Below are 19,904 nucleotides of genomic sequence, written 5' to 3'. Positions count from 1 at the left end.
ATGACCTTTAGATTCACTACTCAAGAGTCTCTCTAACATCCTTGAAAACCGGGCTGTAATTCCTCCTATTTCCAACTCAAAAGCATCTGTGCTCTCCGGAGATTATCTATGCACAAAAAATAATATACACTTTTTAAAACACTTTACTATAATATTCTCTGTATAACTGTCTAAGCCATAAAGTTCTATACTTAATAAAAAATCTCTTAATTTTATCTTTAATAATTTTCTGATAAAGAGGCACAAAGCAAGTCGATCTTTAAAACCTTCAGAAAGGATGAAGTTCTCACCATGGCTCAGCTGTAACAAACTCAACTAGTATCCATGAGAACGTGGGTTTGATCCCTGGCCTCATTCAGGGGGTTAAGGATCTGGTGTTGCCGTGAGCTATGGTGTAGGTTGCAGACAGGGCTGGGATCCTACATGGCTGTGGCTGTGGCCAGCAGCTGCAGCTCTGATTCAACCCCTAGCCTGGGAAGTTCCATATGCTGCAGATGTGACCCTAGAAAGACAAAAAAAAGAAACAAAACAAAACAACCTTCAGAAAAGAGTCACATAAAAAATAATTATAATCTATAATTCAGAGCTTTGTTTTTCACAAGGTAATAAATTAAACATTCTCCTTTGAGCGTTTCTACTATGCAAAATGAAACTGATTAGGCCAAACTGTTCTCTCTACCACTTTCTGACATGCCAGGCAGCGATACTAACATTTCCGATGAGAAATGGAAAACATTCCAGGGTTTAGAGAAGGACTCGGGGTAATCAGTGTAAAATTAGACATGACTATGCTGTCCCCTCTCTTGACTCCTTTCTGATTGTTTCCTTTGAAGCAATGTGAGCTGAAGGAAAGGAAAACAGTATATGTTCACAAACATTTAGACATTCCGTTTGAAAATTATCCTGAAGAAAGAAATGACAGGCAAGCCTACGGCCGAGGCTTTCTCAGGAATGCTGTTTCACTGGGTTTTCTCTTTGCATCACAAACTCTTTGCAACACCACCTCAGGCTGTTCTATGTACGAACCTCCCAATTCTATTCTAGAACATTCTTTGGTCTCAAGGGAGCCAACATCACAGTCCCTTCAAGCCTTTCTTCTCATGCCTGCATCCTTCCTGCCTGTCCACAAATCCTGCTGAGTGAAGCTTGCCCTCCTCACCTGTTCTATTTCATCAACACGTTCTACTTCTACCAGCACAATATCACACATGGCGTATTCTCACGGCTTCATGCACACACACAGAAAAGCCTGTCACTAAGCGTGTTGCCCAGTTGCTTTCAGTATTTCCTAATCTATGTCAGTCCTCGCCCCACCAAAAAGAATTTTCCTCCTATTTGGATCCTAGGTGGCCAACTCCCTTCACAGACCTGTGTGTTGAAGCAGCATCTGTTGGCAAGTGCACATCCCACAATAAGTATGATGATGGTAACTGCCCCGTGTCCAGACCTAGACGCTCAGGTGACAGGGCTACTTACCCACATGACTCACTCGGGGACATCCTCCTTACTTTCTTTCTTCAGTTTCAGATTCACAGTTCACTCGTCAGGGCCTTTGGAGATACAAACATCAGATCACAGCAATGAGAGCAGAAAATCACGAACCCTTCACGTCTCCCAGACTGTCAGAGGGAAAACAGTACTAATGGATCTTGTTCGAAATGTTGCCTCTGCTGAAAGTGGTGTCTCGGTGGCGCTCCGGGAGTGAGCCACAGACACTGTAATCAGCACCTCTGTGTCTGACTTCACCTTCTCACCGCATTTCACATACAAAAAAGGAGGATTTTTCACTTGGGATATGCAGCAATCCTTCCCATGCATTAATCTTGCAAAAAATTCTAAAAATGGAAAGAGTAATTGAAATAAAGGTTTTGGTTTTTTTTAAAGAGGAAAGAGAAAGAATTTCTTTTTCAGGGTCATGATGGGGATAAAACGAATGAGAAGAGTTGACAGTTCTATGGCATGTCTATTGAATCGCTCTTTTCTTGAGTCTAGGAGTTCCTTTTGGAATCTAGGAGAACCCAACTAGTGCCAATGAGGGTGCGGGTTTGATCCCTGCCCTCACTCAGTGGGTTAAGGATCCAGTGTTGCCACAAGGTGTGGTGTAGGTTGCAGATGCGGCTCGGACTCAGTGTTGCTGTGGCTGTGGTGTAGGGCGGCAGCTGCAACTCTGATTTCACCCCTAGCCTAGGAACTTCCATATGCCGAAGGTGTGGCCCTAGAAAGAAAAAAAAAAAAAAGGACAAAGAGTGATCGTGCCCAGCCCTGGCCAAAGCGTCTCTTTCCTACCCTGCCAGTGGAATTGCAAACCATCATGCTGTCACTAATACAGGAAAGCCTTTGAAATATGCACACCAACTGAGGCACCCATTTTACTTGTAGGAATCCAATTTATGAAAATAACCAGAAATGTCAGAATGTCATATGTACGAGGACATTCATTTATAATAGCTTAAGTTATTAATCAACATAACTATCCAGAAAAAGGATTGAAGGCAATACCTATGAAAGAACACTAGGAAGCCATTAAGATGAAGATGTCGCAAAATAATTGTTGGCCTAAAGACACTCCCTATATTTTGCTCAGCAAAAGGAGCAGTGAACATGTAGCACAGTGGCAATTTTTATTAACATACATGTATTACTATAAATGCATGAAACAAAGATAAGAAGAGATATACACCCAAATGCGGATACCACTTATATTTGACTTGTGAGGAGAATAGAAAATTCAGTTTGGTTTTTCTTCTTTATTATCCTTGGCTCTTGCTTTCAATGACTTATTTTTTACATTTTCTTCAGAGAACATCTGTTATTTTCAAAGAGTTCAATAACCTTTAACTGGAAAAATGCTCGATAGAAATTACTTATTTTTTTCTTCTTGTTTTTTACTGAATTAAGGGGAGGAATGGGCCACGGTCTCTCTCCCTGCTCAGCCCCGACCGGAAGTATTGGCGCATACACTTGGTCCAGCTCCATGACCAGCTGCATCATGGGTGAAGCTGCCAGGCATCCAAAGATGAGGCTCCGAAATGTGGTGTCTTTTTGGCCAAAATGGTTCACTGAGCTAAGGTTCCCTCCCATGCCCAGCACCATCCTGCTTCCTCTCAGTGTCTTCATGGTCTGCTCTTTGGGTTTGGATTTTTTTCATCTCCTTCACTCTCAGAGTAAGTCAGCCTCGGGGGAGGATGGCGAGATTCTAAAATTGGGTTTAAGCTTAAGGTCGTGAAGAGGAGATTGTGGCTTTAGATTAGGCAGCATTCTCCAGCCTTGTTTACCAAAGGGCTCTGCAGATACTGGGTGAAAGGCCAACGCAGAAAAGAGTGGTATGTTGAGTTTTATTTCTCTCCCATTGTCACTTACGTCTGTAATTGCCTCCGGAGCCTCCTAAGCTGGGGTGGCTGGGATCTGAGGTAGGAGTCAGGCATTCCTCAGTCTCCTAAGCAAATGCCGTTGAATAATGTTAAGACTCTGCTTCAACCAGGACTGATGTCATGGAGCCTAGACTGGCCCTGAGCTTGGTTTAATGCTCTGCTCTGGCCAGCCTTGGCATCTTTAACAATTCGTTAAACAAAAGGCACTGGACCCCCCAAATCATGGAGCTGGTTCTAGCCCCAGCCCCAAACCCTGAATGTTCTTTCTGACGAAAATGACGAATTCAAAATTCACATATAGATAGAATCATTTTGTACACTGAGGAAAAGAACATAGGCATATTGCTTTCCTTCTGGGTTGCCTGTTAAGAAAATAATAGTGAGAACAGGCTTCCTTTCCTGGAAAGCCTCATGGGTCCTTATCTTCAGCACCGAACTATAGACTTGCATTTGAGAACCATTTTCAGGGATGAAGTAAAAGCCCTGGGCTCTTTGAAAACAAACTTATGGTTACCAAAAGGGTCGCAGGGAGGGGAGTGGACTGGGGGTTTGGGATTGGCACATGCACACTGTGGTATATGGAATGACTGGCTAAAGGGGACCTGCTGTATAGCACAGGGAACTCCACCCAATATTCTGTGATCATCTCTATGAGAAGAGAATCTAAAAAAAAAAGAAAATAGATATGTGTACCTGCATAACTGAATCACTTTGATGTACGGCAGAAATTAACACAAATCAACTATACTTCAACAACAATAATAATAAAAACCTCTGAGCTCTCTACACTGTTACCAGAAGGAGGGAACAGAAAAAGCTACTAAGCCATGGAAAACCGTAAATAAATAATCCACGAATGAAGGTTCCAGTTTTGTAAGTCTTTTCACTTCGTCATGACAGGGTGACTAATCTTCGGGGCTCTAAACTTAGGTCAAGATTAAATTTGTATGTAAAGAGAAGAGCATGATGAGCTCAGCAAGGCTACCTTGGATCTTAACCAGCCTCCGATTGGCCGGCAGGCCAGCTAGTAAATCAAATTATGACATCATAGAGTGCTCCCAGTATTGATTCTTTGTCACGCCATTTCTAAGAAAAATAACATCACTCTCGGCCTTCCCCAGTATTTAGTTCAGAGACCTACGTTCATGGCCTTTCTAATCAATGTCAAATTTCCTTTGGGACAAGGTCAGGAATGGCTGTTTGAATGGAAATAGTAACTGGAGATCAGAATAAAATTATTTCTGTTCCATAGGCAGCATACAGTTATGTTTCCTTTGTCTTTTTCAATCCCGTGCCCTGCCAACAAATGTATGTTAAATGCATGTAATATTCCAATCTGTTTTCAAGATTTGCTATAAAACGAAAGAATCGAGTGTATTATGAATAGCTGTCTGTTGACAGGCTCCAGGGACATCCTGTACTTTTCCAAATTCATCATATTAAAACGGATATGGTTCCTCATATGCTAATACTCTTTTCAATTTGTTTACAACAAGATGGGTCAACGGACCATTAATTCAGTTGCAAAACTGTCATCTCTGGCTTTAGGTTTTGTACAGCTAATGAGAGACCTCGCTGGAATTTGCTCACACAGCCCGCTCAGCACTTCACGTTAATGATTTCTATTGACAAGGTTATTGGATTCCAAATGAATGTTTACATTGAAATGGGGAACAAGTATGAAGCACAAATAGATACTCCAAGCTGGAGAAGCTTACGGTGGCTTAAACCCTCTGCTGTTTATTTCCCCTAATGAAAAGCAAAGACAATTGGAGACAAGGGGATAAGTGTAATGAAGAGAAACAATACTAGGGTTTCGAGAGGTTAATCCAGGCACAACAGAGTTAATCTGGGAGCCACTGGGGGAGGTTTTAGGCCAAAGATTTAGACAAGACTTGTTACTTTTTGATCCAGTTGTAACCATTGAGTGACTCTATTTGCAAAGAAGATTTTGGATTTTCCAACCAGTGGGGCAGAAGTTACCCCCTCAATTTTTCTTGTTAAACACACTTGGGTACTTGTTCTCGTAAAAAACAATGTCAAACATCTTCCTTTTCTTCTCAAGCAACAAAACAAAAGGCATGGACCAATACAGATACTTAAAAGGACACAGAATGTGACCTAAAGCCAAAAAGTCCCTGAAAGCCTAACTATATTTAACAGATGAGCAATAATTTATTTTGTAAAGCAGAGAAGACGTGCTATGGTATTTTAATGTTCCAAAGGTTAAAAGATAACGTTTACACATATGATTCATGATCACTTAAATAAAGTGCTTGTAAACATTTTTTATTTGCATATCTGCATTATTATCTCTGACATTAAAACGTCAGATAAATGAGGTTGTATCCAAAAGGGTTAAGTTTAAAAATATGGCTCTGCTTTGCATTTATTTGCAAATTCTCAGTCTCACAAAGCTGAAGGCAAAAATTTTCAAAACGTGAGTGAATTAAATTCACTTAGTATTTTCCCAAGGTAAGAAATCAACCATAACCTGAGGGGGGAAAGTTATATTAAAATCAAATTAATGTTTCCAAGAACTAACCGTGTTCTTGGAATTCAATAGCTTCTCTTCAAACGTATCATTAAGCACTTATATGAAAATCCCCACGAATTAGATCTGAGACTACATCACATAAACTGTCAACAATTACACCCTGCGTCACATTTGGAGGAATAGGAAAATCTATGAACAAAGTAATGAAGACCAAATAAAAGAAACATCAGAGCTGTCTGGATAAGCAGGGACCCAAGCCCTTGGGTAAGGAATCCAAGGGAAGCATGTGACGGCCAGAATGTTGTCAGAGCTGTCCTAAATCCAGCAAAGTGTTTTCATGTTACCTTTCATATTTCTAAGAGAAAGAGTTTACCTTTTTTTTTTTTTCTTTCTTTCTTTTTAGGGCTGTATCTGCTGCATAGGGAAGTTCCCAGACTAGGAGAATTGATGCTGCAGCTGAGGCAATGCCAGATCCTTCACCCACTGGGTTGAGAACCCTCAACCTCACAGACACTACATCAAGTTCTTAACCCTCTGAGCCACAAAGGAATGCTAAGATTTTATCTTATGGCAATTTTCATTTCCCTTTCCTACGTTGAAATGCTAATATGGAAGCACATTTTGCGGAATGGGAAAACACCCTTCTTACAAAAGATTGTTAAATTTACATGCAATTTTAAAAATACATATTGACTGGAAAAGGTAATATAAAAATTATGATAAAGTGTCAGTGCTATTTGAAAGTATATTTATTATTGTTACCTCTGTTGTTTAATAAAATAAGTTTGAAAGCAAATAGGACATCTTTATGTCCCCCAAAATACAAAATGTTTTACATATTTGTAAGTGCACTAGAAAAATAAATGTTTATAAAAGATTCCTTTTGAATTCCATTAGTGAGGTCATACTTGATCTTGTTATTGAAACTATTTTCATTTTCTAGGGTATCATCTTTGTACTGGTAAAGATGAACACAAATTATAAAGCAACAACAAAACAGTTACTGTGTAACTTTGCTTTCAAAAATAATTTGTAATGTCATAAGCTCAACTTTCTCAAGATTATTCAAAAAATTCTAGGTAACAACATGCTTAAAATAAGCAAAGTAAATTGAGATATAAAAATGCTCAGTTATCATACTTAGCATAACTTGCCTATTGGAGTATAAATAAAATCCTCAACCACTAATAGTTCATCCAAAGAGCAAAAGAAAACCTTGAAATTTACAGAAAAAATATATATATACTTTTTTTTGTTATAATGATTCTTATTTTTTCCATTGCAGCACTATTCACAATAGCCAAGACATGGAAACAACCTATATATTTTTTTTTCTCTCTCTGGAGGACAGGACAAGGACCAGTAGTTGGAAATTACAATTATAGGTAGACTCAAGGTCATTATTGCAACATGCAAATTGGCTGCTTTGAGACATGGTAAGCTTCATATCACTGCAATTATTTACGAAAAAAAGAGAAAAACAAGTAAGTTTTAGCTTTGTGGTAAAAGGTACGCTTTTACGAGCTGGCAATCGTACTAAAGAGCCCGTAACGGGTAATATGCTCCATTCTACCAAGACGGTGAGTGAGCCGAAAGGTTATCTTTTCAGGTGTATGCACATTTCTAGTTACCTGGACTTCACATAACTTTGGGGACTATGCCCAGGATGGGCTGCTTTTAGACCATCTCAGTGAGACCCATCCCGGCTAGTATTAGAGATAACTCATTAACTAGTCTCATCTTTTAAAATGCAAAAGGTCTGAAAGTTCCCAAGACATTTCCTCCCCATCCCTTCAGTCACCCCGCCCTCTCTCTCTGTCTATCGCATGGGTGTAACCCGACTGCAGCTTCCTGGGGCTCCCCACTCACCAGTGTTTGGGGAACAGATGGGTATAACAGCGTGTGTCCAGCTATGTCCTGTCCCCTCCAGAGAATTCTGAAGAAGGTGATAAGCAGGGCGGTGATAGAAGAGTTGAAAGAAGAGAAAGCAACATGGACTGAGGTGAGAAGAGAAACAGATTTTTATTTTGTCTCTTTTGATCCCTCAAAAAATAGAAGATACAAATAATGTTCCCCCAGCCCCAGGGAAGCCTTTGCTAATTCCTGGCCATCTGACTGGGGACCATGTGATGGCACCCCAGCCTCCGGGGGACTTCTGTCTTTCCTACGGCTACTGTGCAGGAAGTGACTGTTTAAGTATCTCTATTCCCCACGGAAAGAAGAGCAGCCAGCAAGGGGGCTGCACTTTGCTGCTACAGCGGTAACCTTTATCCAGTGTTCAATGTGTATTTTGCATACAGTACCTCCCTTGATCTTAATGTCACCTCTCTAAGGTGGCTACTATTTGTCCTGCCAGAGAGACAGTGGAACATGATGGGTAAGATGTCAGACTTTGAAAAAAAAAGAAAAAAAAGAAAAAAGCAAAGCATGCCCCCTGTGGCTCAGCAGTTAACAAATCTGACCAGGATCCATGAGGTTGCAGGTTTGATCCCTGGCCTTGCTCAGTGGGTTAGGGATCAGGCCTTGCCATGAGCTGTGGTGTAGGTTGCAGATGTGGCTCGGATCCATGTTGCTGTGGCTGTGGTGTGGGCCAGCGGCTACAGCTCTGATTTGACCCCTAGCCTGGGAACCTCCATATGCCTCAGGTGTGGCCCTAAAAAGCAAAAAAAAAAAAAAAAAAAAAAAAAAGATATTAGACTTTGAAGCCAGAAGTGCCTGGGTTTTCTTTCTTTCTTTTTCTTCCTTCCTTCCTTTCTTCTTTCTTTTTCATTTTTTAAAGTTTCATTCAAGGTTGTGATCATTTCTGCGTACAGCAAAGTGAATCAGTCCGACGTGCACACACCTCCACTCTCTTTCGGATTCTTTTCCCACAGAGATGATCCCAGAATATTGGGCAGAGTTAAGTGGCTAGGTTTTCATCCTGGCTGTGACGGTTCTTCGCTTTCTAGCCTAACATAAGTTAATTGCCTCCATACGCCTCCAGTTCCTCACCCGTCAAAAGAGGATAAAAGCAGTGCTGACCTCACAGAGGTTTTTTGGAGCAGGAAGGAATTACTAGATATAGGCACTTGGAACGGTGCCAGGCACAGAGTAAGGTAAGGAAAAGGTAGCTAGCGTTCCCCTCGTTTTGCAGCTGAGAAAATTCAGGTTTAGGAAATGCACATCACAGGTGTGGAATGGGAAGTTACCTGGTTCCTTTTTTAAAAAAATATTTTTTAATTGAAGTGTAGTTGATTTACAGTGTTATGTTAGTTTCAAGGGCACAGCAAAGTGACTCAATTATATATACATACATATCTATTTTTTTCAGATTCTTTTCTCTTAAAAGTCATTACGGAATAGAACGTCGAGTTCCCTGCGCTACACAGCAGGCCCCTGATTATCTATTTTCTATATGGTGGTGCGTCTATGCCAGTGCCATCCCTTACGGGGCATTCTCTTCCCCACCCCCACGTCCCCAGAGTTCAGGCTCAGGTCCCCCAAAACCATCTTTTGAATGAGGACGTTCTTAGTCCCATATCCCTTGTAATATAAATTCTGTTGTGAACACCCTCCTTTCGAAGCCATCTCTCAATTTTCTCTCCATTCCAGGCTTTCTTCCCACTTGTCTGCCTCTGAGATTGAACAGGTGGAGAGGCTTTCACACCAGGAGACTGAGTCCTGACAGCTCACGACAGGGGTGTCCCCATGAGATTCCAGGACAGAAAAGGGACCCCAGGTGAAAACTCAGGACCCTAAATTACCTATGGACTTTTAGTAAAATAATGTGGTTCATGATTGTAACAAAGGTAAGCTGTTAACAATAGGGGAAAAGGCCAGAGGACTTTCGGGAGCTGGCTGAACTATCTTCTTAATTTTTCCACATGTCTAAAATATTTCTAAAACATAAAATCTATTTGAAACTAAAAAACAAAAAAATTTACTGCAACTAAAGTCTGTTGTTAAACCTCAAGCAAGAAAAACAACTTGGGTTGATATGAGAAAATCATTATTTTTTTAAAATATTTTTCTTTTTATGGAATAGAAAAAAATGCAATGATCTATATTCATATCCTTTTCCTTTTAAAATGCATGGTCTTAGGTAATTGTATTGAGCTTTTGTCCTCAATTTAAGAGTAATGATAGGTCATTGCAGAAAATTAGGAAGATACGGGTAAATTAAAGAGAAAATCAAAATCACATAAACATATACAACAACTGAGATAGTTCCAGTAGGGAAGGATGCTCTATAAATCTGAATACATAAATTTATTTTTAAAATATACAAAGAATACACAATTAATATATATATAATGTATAATTGCTGCATCGCATCTCATTATTTGAGGGATCATTCTTATTTGGCTCATGCATTATTTTGAGACATTAACATTCCTTACAGTTTTTTAACATTGTTTTTAAAAACCTCGCTGAGCCAAGCATTCTTTCTATTAATTGTTGCATATGTTTGCAATGATTTCCTTAGCATAAATATTTAGAAATGGAGTTTCTGAGTCAGAAGATATGAATAATTTTAAGATGTTTGTAAATGCTGCCAAACCACTCTTCAAAATTTGTGCCACAGTACACCTCACTAACGAACTTGGAGAGTGTTTGGAATGTCCCTTCAGGAAGTGGATCAGCCACTCAACAAAAATACTTAAAGAAATCCTTCTACGTACCATGGTCTTGTCATTAAAGGCTATTATCAAAATATAAAATAGATTACGAGATGATTTTCAAAAGCTTCTTACACTTTATTTTTTTAATTTATTTTTTGGCCTCGCCCATGGCATGTGGACGTTCCCGGGCCGGGAATTGAACCCGCACTACAGCAGTGACCTGAGCTTCATCAGCGACCACAGAGGGTCTTTAACCTGCGAAGCCACACAGGAACTCCAAGATTCTTACATTTTAAAACTATGACTTTCTACTAAAAAAATGTTTTGGTTTCTTCCCCTTCTTGTCCTGTTGTGAATTATAAATTAATATTGCTAAATATAAAATACATTCAATAATGAAGGGACTCCTATGGGGTGCCTATGTATATTTTTCCACTTCCCGTGATAACAGGGCTTCAGTTAAAATCGGTTCCTAAGCATGTTTATTTTGATAAATTGGTAAATTGGAAATTGATTGAACTTTGTGTGTTTTATATAAAACAATAAATGTAAGTATTGTAGAAGGAATGCCTTTTAGCCACAGAATGAAGTGGGCAGAGATGTTATTTTCTGTAACCAGCCGGCTCAGGCTCTCCCTGACTCCTGGTTCCAGCGTTACGGTGGGAGATGCAGTCTCAGATGGTACTGGGACATTCCTCATCCCTAGAGCCAGTGCGCTTCCTTCCAGAAGCAGCCACCCTGGTTCCCACGTGGTCTTGTCAGGCTCAGAAGCTCTGCTCCTTCCCTAGAGCCAGGTCCATCAGAGCTCAGACTCCTAGCAGGGGAAAGACACGAGACCTCTTTCCCCTTCTAGTCCTGAACCCACTCTTTCCTACCTGGGCAGTCAGCCTGCATCCTGCAGCACAGCAGATGCAGCCTCCTGGGTAAGCTTTCTCTTCGGCAAGAGACTCATCCTCCAGGGGAAGAAGCTTTGACTTTCCAGCCTGGCAGAAATTCCTCCGGTAAAATCTCCCTAAGCCAAGGCCACCTGCAGGAAACAGTGAGGGAAGAGGAGACACAAAATAATATTTCAATCTTTTTTTTTTCCCCAGAAAGGGCTCTTATCTATGGTAGATCATGTTGTCAGCTATTCTGAGCTGACCTATTTCCCAGGAATTAGTAGATTAAGAGGAAAAGGAGTCTTTGAACAATTTAAACACGCACACACACAAAGTCTGCTGGCCTGGAGTCAGAGTTCGTGGACTGAGATCAGGATCTTCAAACTCTGACATGGCTGTGCTGCAGACAACATTTGAAACAAGGGAGGCTTGCTCTGCTTCCCCCTTCCGGGTATGCCCTCGTCCCACCTGGACCACTTTCCTGCCTTAGCAACCTCAAGCTCCTGCTGGACCCTGGCATCTCCCTCCACTTTTCCTCTCAAACCCAAGCTCCACGTGCTCTCCAAGTGAGCTTGACCGATAAGCACGTGCAGGTTGGCAGGAAAGGAATATAACTCTGGAGTCCTTATGGAGCAAGCTCTCAGCATACAACCCAGAGGAGGGACTTCCCTAAGGGGATGCCACGCCTGATCCTAGGAAAGGATGCTGACATCACAAGCCAGCGGAAGAGACCCTGTGGGGCACGTGAGAATCATGCCCTCTGTAAACTCAGGAACACAGTGTCCAGAGTGTCCTGCCGTTGCCTCACTGGGAACGCAGTTAACTTTTCTTACTTGATAGGACAGCAGGGAATGTGTGGGCAGCTGGGATGTGGGTGTTTCAAGAGTTTCTGAAGTAATTACTTAGGCGAGGAGGGATCTGCTGGACATACTTTTTTACATAAAAGGGATTTTTTTATTTCCACTTATACTTCTTCTCCACATCCAGCCCTCACCTGGAGTCAGAATTAGTTAATCCATCTCTGGACCCCAGGGACATGTTGCTGTATGCCCATTAGCATATTTAGTCTGGCTCTGTCACCGGTGTATCTGTTCTCGTCTCCTGTGGAAGGCTGTGACTGTTCCCACATTCACACATTCATTTAAGCAACGTCACCTGCTCTGCTTTCAGTCCCTGAGCGAGGCATAGGCGGTAATTATTAGAGAACATAGGGACGTCAAAATACACACAGGAGATGCTAGATTTCATTGACAGATCAAGCACCCAGGCTTTTTGTCCCCTGTGGTCCCCACAGTCAGCCCAGAGCTTGGCTGCGATGAACACAAGCAACTGAGGGCTTGTGTTGAAAGTCGAGTTTAGATCCGCAGTCTTCTCCCTTTCCAGCTGGTCATGTAAATGGTGGCTGTTGCCCTGACCTGTCCTTTATCAATACTGAAAACAGAGGATCTGTGTTTAAAAATAAATAAATGATGAGCAATGTTCTAAAATCTCAAGCTGCCCTCAAGTTACGTGAGCTAACAACGCTTCTTCCGTTTCAACACTGGACTATGTTCTTGGTCTCCAAAAGAGAATCTCAACAGTAGCGCTAAAAGTTGACACAAGATGTAAAGAGATTATCCAGCCGTCCAATCTTATTGCTCTATGCCGGTAACACTGATCTCAGGCAGTGAGAATAGCTGGGGGCGAAGAGTGAGGGCCCACCTGGAGAACGCTGGCATCTCTCTGCAGGGACGGAGTACGTGCACCTGTCTCAGGTGTCTGGAGACTGTATTTCTTCCCCCACTGCACCAGCAATTAATATTTACAGAATGCAGTTTCACATTCTGTCTTGAAGTGCATCTAAGTTGCCTTAACATCGTGTTCCTATCTCCTACAAAACTGTAAAGTTTTTGGTGTGGAGACCTGACCCTGTATGTCTTTATGTCTCCTGTGAATATCCTCGTTGACTGAGTGAGTAAATCACATCTTTGATCAGGACTGAGTGCTGGCTCTCTTTGAACGCTCGCTCACTCACACTTTCCCCCATTTTGATCCTATTAGTCAAATCGAAGAAAATCTGCCTAATCAGTACAACCCATTTCCCTGTAAAGAATTCGCTTTCTTTTTGGAAGGTAACAGAATTAAGTTCCTAAAGATCTGAGAAAGGTCCTGATACGTAAGTTTAGTAAATAGATATATTTTCCTATGACCAGTAAACTTGCATTATTTTATAAGCAAAGCTCCCAGTCCTTAATTAAGTATTTTGTTTTTAGGCCACATACAGGGTAATTAACTTGAATTTTTCCATAGAAAAGCTCTGTGAAATTGGATGAGTGATTTTTCATGATTTGTGGCATCTTTACCAGTAAATTGCTAAAAAAAAAAACAAAAACAAAAACAAAAACAAAACAAAACAAAACAAAAACATGATCTTAAACATGCTTCATCATCTGTAAAAACTGACCCTGTTACATTTCTGGCAGTTACCTCTTCCTTTTGTCAGAAACAGGAATGATCTGAAATACTTCTAAAGGCATTTCAAAGATAAGTGCTTTTAAAAATCACAAATGACAATTAACCGTTCCTAAAAAGAAGCCCATATATCCTGCTGAGAGATGAATTGTGTTTAGACAAATTTAGAAGACGACATTCTAGACCTAGCAACACCTAGAAGATCTTTTCACACATCATTTGCTTTTTTTTTTTTCCTTTTTGATGGATGGATGAGCAAACTTTAAGGAGTTAATGGGCAGATAAAAGTTGAAATGGAAAAGGACAGTAATGTTAAGACAAGTTAAAAGCTCTTTCCGACACCAGCTCCCAACACTGCCTCCCCAGCCGTTTCTCCTGTGAACTTTTTGTGTTTCATTCATTTGGCTGGAATTGGAAATGGAGAGGCCAAGAAAAGGCCACATCCTGCTTCATTGACTAAAGCTCTCCCACAAGCGAGTTTAATGGGTTAGAAGCTAATACCAGGGACGGTTCTAAGAAAAGTTACCCAGTGTCTCCAGACCCGAGAGGCTCCCTGCGGCTCGGACACTTTCCCTGGCCCGCCACTCCCCCCTCTCTTCTCTGTGGAAGCGTCCCGTCCTCCACAAACCAAGGGGCATCTATTAGGAAACAAATCCAGCGCTGATAGAAGTGCAGGAGCCTCGTTAACAGGGGGTCTGGCTGAGAACTAGCTGTAAGTACACCTGACTTAACAGCAGGCTCCTGTGAGCAGATAAGCTCTGAAGAGAGAAATCAAATTTCCTTTAAATTTGCAAACTATTGTTTCCTTTTATTTACCCTCCAACAAGGGGTCTTTCTACGTGAACCCTCCCAGTTAGACTCACTCTCTCTGCACGCTTCTCTTGTGACCATTTTCTGCCGTCATTTCCCCACGGTTCCTTCTGAAGCACATCAAGGAAGGGTCCACAGGGAGTGAAAGCCTTTCTGCCACTGAGCACGCGAAAGGGCCTTTGGCCCGCCTTCACCCGAGCATCGCGCTTTGTGGTGTGCGTTTTTTGCCCTTTTTCCTGGAGTACTGCACACGAGGGAGAAGTGTGCAGTTCATGATGGCACAGCGAAACTGCCACAAGCTAAAAACTCCTGAACAACCAGCACTCAGACTCAGCTCACAACAGGACCAGCAGCTCAGCCTCCTAGGGCTGCAGAAACCAAGGGCCACAGCCTGGGGCCGCCAAGGAGCAGATTTGTTTTCTCAGGGTTCCAAGGCCAGGACTCAGAGACCCAGGGGCTGGTAGGGTTGACGCCTTGCCAAGGCAGGGAGGGAACACCTGTTTGGGGCCCTCCCTTCACTCCTGGTGACAGCTGGCCATCCCCCGGGGGCCTTGGTGTGTGGACACGTCCCCCCAGGCTCCTCCTCCGTCTTCACTGGCCTCCCCTCTGTGTCTCTCTAACCGTGGGCCATGACCTGACATCTGCAAAGACCCAGTTTCCAAATGAGGTTGCATTTGCCTTCACAGGTTCTGGAGGTAGGACCTCAACAAGACTTTGGGGGGTGGGGGGGTGGGGGGCACAATTCAACCCATGAGAATCACTGTTCCAGGCACTCTCTCAGCCTACCTTCTGGTCACCAGCCCTCCCCGCACCCAGGGAAGCCTCTCTTCTGGCTTGTGGAAGCCTAGATTTGTCTATTGACCTTTATTATTTTTTTTTTTCATTTTTAAAAGTTTATTGAAGTAGAGTTGATTTACAATGTTGTGACGATTTCTGCTGCACAACAAAGTGATTCAGTATCCAGGTACACATATCCAGTCTTTTTCAGATTCTCTTCTTACAGAGGTGATTGCAGAAGACTGGGTAGAGTTCCCTGTGCTATACAGCAGGTCCCCGTTGGCCAGTCATTCCATAGACCTCAGCGAGCGTGTGCCAGTCCCAACCCCCCTGCCCATCCCTCCCCAACCCCTGTCCTCTTTGGTGACCATAAGTTTGTTTTCAAAGTCTGTGAGTCTGTTTCTGTTCTGAAAATACTTTTATTTGTACCCTTTTTTTTTATTCGAAATGTAGATAATATCATAAGATGTTTGTCTTTCTCTATCTGACTAACTTCACTTAGTATAATCATCTGTAGGTCCATCTATGTTGCTGCAAATGGTATTATTTCATTCTTTTTAATGGTTGAGTCCTATTCCATTGTGTATATGTATCACATCTTCTCTATCCATCTTAAACATCCATGAATAGAGGAATGGATATCGAGCTTAATTTAAATGACACATTTCAACTCTTTGTGCTGTGATATGATTTTTTAGGGTAGCTTTCAAATGTTAGTACTCAGATCCGCTGAACCGGGCCCACCATTAATATCTCTGATTAGCAATCAATTTTATACACAGGATAGTTTGAAAAATCAGTTAGCCTATCATAAAATTATCGGGCAGTTATTATGGAAGAGAAGTGAGAGGGTTCAGAACATACTACCCTCAAGGATGCTACTTTGACATACTCCTTTTAAGCTGAAGGAATCTGAGAACCTGACTCCCCACCCCCACCCCCATCCCTCTCCTCTGAAACAAGTCCTAAGATAAGATCCTTGTGACAGGTGCCCTCCCTACACCCAGAGGAAAGATGTGTCCCGTCTCCAGGATGGAGGGATGCAGAGAAGAATCCCTATGGATAGACCTGCTCTGTCCTGTTTACCACACCTGCCTAGTACTCCTTATCCTAACCCATCTCGCCAAAATTCTCCACTCTTCATCAAATCTAGCATTAAAAACACGCATGCTTAATCCTTTCTTTGTGTCTTCATTTCGCTATGGAGGCTCCTGTATCACATATAATTTACGAAAAATACATACGCATGCTTTCCTACTGTTCATCTGTCTTTGCCAGTCTGACTTCAGACCAAGCCAAGGACCCCAAGAGGGTCCTGGGAACTGTTTCCTCCCTTACAGACAAAGTCAAGTAGGTCTGCTTACTGCAAATTTAATCTAAGGCTTTGTTATTATTATTGCCTATTGCTTACTACATTATTGCTGTTACCATAGCAGTGGGACCACTTTAAACAAATGGATCAGATACATCCAGGTCAGCTCCCCAGCAGGACACACACCTGTCTACATGTCCCAGTGACTCCCCTATTCCTTAGTTTAAGCCAGCGTTCCACCAGAGTGGCAGAACCTTAACCCTAGTTGATTTTATGATTCGGGAGTTGGGGCCTCAGTTTTGGGGGGCTCTGTAGTGGGGACCCGGGGAAGGGCTGATGGATCTCTTGGGCCCTTTTCTGCTGAGATGTTCTTGGGGCTCTGATCACAGGCTATTCACCCACCTCGGGCCATGGACAGGGTCAATTCTTGCAGCTCCTTCCTGTGCTTCTGACCCGGAGAAGCTTCTGCTACTTCTGAGCCGTGGGGCCCTGGGATCTCTGTTTCATCTCTTTGTTCCTGTCTCCCAGGGTCTTGCGCCTCCCTGGAGCCCCACGGGCCGGAAGGCACAGAACATCCTGCTTTGATCTCATGCTCTTCCCCTTAGGACAGTCTTCCCAGCCCAGGAAAACCTTTTTGGAGGTGGGGGAGGTGGTCTATCCCTTGATTATTCTCCTAATCACTTTGTGTAAGCCTTGACTTTTCTAAATTCCCCTGAAGAGTTTTCTTTCCAAGAATATCCATGTTTTAAGACAGTAATGCAAGGTGGACAGCTGGGTGTATGACTTCGGACAAGTTATTTATTCTAATTAAAGACTATCCTCTCTATCAAGAGAAGATAAGAACAGTTTCCATTTCACAGGGTTTAGGGAGGGGGAGTTAAATGAGCTGAGTTTACCTATATAAACGTTTATAACTCTTCCTGGCACCTAGAGAGACTCTGATGTCCATGATCATCCATTTATTTATTAACAGCATAAACAGGGAGGGAAGACACAGGAACAGGAGGAAAGAACTCAATTTCCAAAATAAGAACAAGCAGTTATTTCCCACTTACAGAAAGCCATTCTAAACCCAACAACTGGATGGTTGAAATGAAGAAATGCAGTGAGACGCCAAGAATGGAAATGTTAATTACGCTCCATGTGCTTCAATAAGGGTAGCTAACGGTGTTGGGAGAGTTTGGGGGAAATCTTTGCCTGTGTTCTAGACAAAGGATTTCCCCTCTTGGAGGTAAAAAAGAAAAAAAAAATCTACCTCAGCTAAAAAGTCAGCTAAAAACAGTTCTGTCCAATAAGGTCAAGTCATTCAAAAAAAAGATACAGTACACACCATCTCACCTAAAAAGATGGAAGGAGAAATGATGGCTTGATGGAAGCTATCATTAACTTTTCAACTGATCACAGAATTACCCAATGAAGTAGAAGCCAGGGGTTGTCAACACAATTAGTCCTCGCTGGCTGAGTAAACACCAACAGGGAGGTAGTCACTTCTAAATGGTTTTTCATTTTATCACTTTCGGTGGTGTCAAATACTCTACAATTAAGACTTAAGTAGCGTGTTAAGTGACACTGGTCTCACTGGATCTGAAGATCACTTTCATGGTAAACACTTTGTTTAGAGTGCCATACACTCGGTGGGGGAGAATAAATATTAAATGAAATGATACTGACACCCAAGGTATCACGTGTCTGAGGTGTTGACAGTCATCTCAGCTGGAATGCACGGAAACCCAACTGGATGTCTATTCTACTCGGCAATTTATACTCATCAACAAGTTGAAAGGCATCTTTGAAAGTGAGAATTAGGGACCAGCTGCCCTTCCTCTACATTAAAATGGGGGGGGGGAGGGTAACCAGAACGCAGAAGAAGGGATTTACGTTGCCTGGGAGCCCAATGAACCCAGGGACAGGAGGGTTGTTAAACACAGCCAGCGACTGGCAAAGGCAAGTGGAGGACCTTCAAAGATGTTAAAACACCAGAGACGTAATTTGTGCAGATTCAGGTTCACTGATGCTTCAGATTAAAACATACGTGTTAAAATGAACAGATTCGGGTGAACTGGGTGAGCCAAGACTCTTTAAGATTGTTTTTATCCCAATATACGGCAATGATTTAAAGGATGCAAATATTGAGAAAGTCAGACATCTCAAACTTTCTGCAAATTTTAGGATCCTAATTCCAAATTCAAGTATTGGGTGCTACTTTTCACAGCTACTCTCTATGTAGGAAGTCACTACTATAAAATAATTTAGTGGATGTCACAGAGACTGGCCATAGAAAAATTATCTAAAAATTCTAATGTGGTCATTAGTTTATCACATGTCTTGTGCTGCAAATCATGAATTACCCAGAGGGTGTTTCTCAATGAGTAACTTAAACAAGAAAGTTCTAGTTCATTGTTCTCTTTCGATAAGATAAAAGGTTGATTAAAACAGAATTCCATGCAGAGATGAATACTGTGTAGGACAACCTTTAGTGGGTTGGGGAAACATTTATGATACATTAGTCTTAAAAAAAAGTAGATCACCTAATTATGTAAGTTATCACTTCAAAAAAAAATTTAAAGACAACTTTATAGCACAAGAAAAATACAATAGGAAGACTAGCTGCTCTCATGAATGACACAGCAACGATTGGGAGCAGGAAGTTCATGACCAACCAACCACTTGAGCAGAAACAAATGGTCATTGATGTCCTTCACCCTGGGAAGGCAACAGTACCAAAGACAGAAATTCGGGAAAAACTAGCCAAAATATACAAGACTACACCAGACATCATCTTTGTCTTTGGACTCAGAGCCCATTTTTGTGGTGGCAAGGCAACCGGCTTTGGCCTGATTTATGATTCCTTGGATTACGCAAAGAAAAATGAGCCCAAACACAACCTTGCAAGACACGGCTTGTATGAGAAGAGAAAGACCTCAAGAAAACAGAGAAAAGAACGCAAGAACAGGATGAAGAAATCCAGGGGAACTGCAAAGGCCAATGTTGGTGCTGGCAAAAAGAAGGAGTAAAGATTCTGCAGTGACTGTGTCTGTGGTGATTGTGCAAAATTTTCATGAGGGGCTTAATCAACGAAGAACTTTTACATGTAAAAAAAAAAGAAAAAGAAAAATGCAAGAATAAAAGAATATAAATGAATAGGCCAGCAGTATTTCTCCGTGATAGACTTAAAGGTAGCTTTCCCCTTCTTTCTCATTCTTGTGT

General features: G+C 41.9%; 1 long non-coding RNA gene and 1 pseudogene across 12 annotated transcripts in view; one reads left to right on the top strand and one right to left on the bottom strand.

Annotated features, from left to right (window-relative positions):
- The window catches only part of LOC110255853 (uncharacterized), a 386,752-nt gene that overhangs the window by 180,711 nt on the left and 186,137 nt on the right, over nt 1-19,904 (bottom strand). For all 11 annotated transcript variants that reach the window (XR_014819917.1, XR_014819914.1, XR_014819912.1 and 8 more), the window contains 2 exons: nt 11,345-11,496; nt 1,477-1,550 (listed from right to left, as the gene is read on the bottom strand). This is a non-coding gene — a long non-coding RNA (uncharacterized LOC110255853). The remainder of the gene's footprint in view (nt 1-1,476; nt 1,551-11,344; nt 11,497-19,904) is intronic.
- LOC110255852 (small ribosomal subunit protein eS24 pseudogene) lies at nt 15,478-19,785 on the top strand (annotated as a pseudogene). The gene has a single exon (XR_014819892.1). The product of XR_014819892.1 is annotated as a small ribosomal subunit protein eS24 pseudogene (transcript).

Source organism: Sus scrofa, chromosome 11 (assembly GCF_054392235.1).
Source record: "Sus scrofa isolate SSC_HxYL_T2T_F1_AM1 chromosome 11, Sscrofa_HxYL_maternal_Yorkshire_Landrace_v2.0, whole genome shotgun sequence".
Classification (NCBI taxonomy): Eukaryota; Metazoa; Chordata; class Mammalia; order Artiodactyla; family Suidae; genus Sus; species Sus scrofa.
Note: the sequence above shows the minus strand (reverse complement) of the source record. Positions and strands in the feature narration are given on the sequence as shown.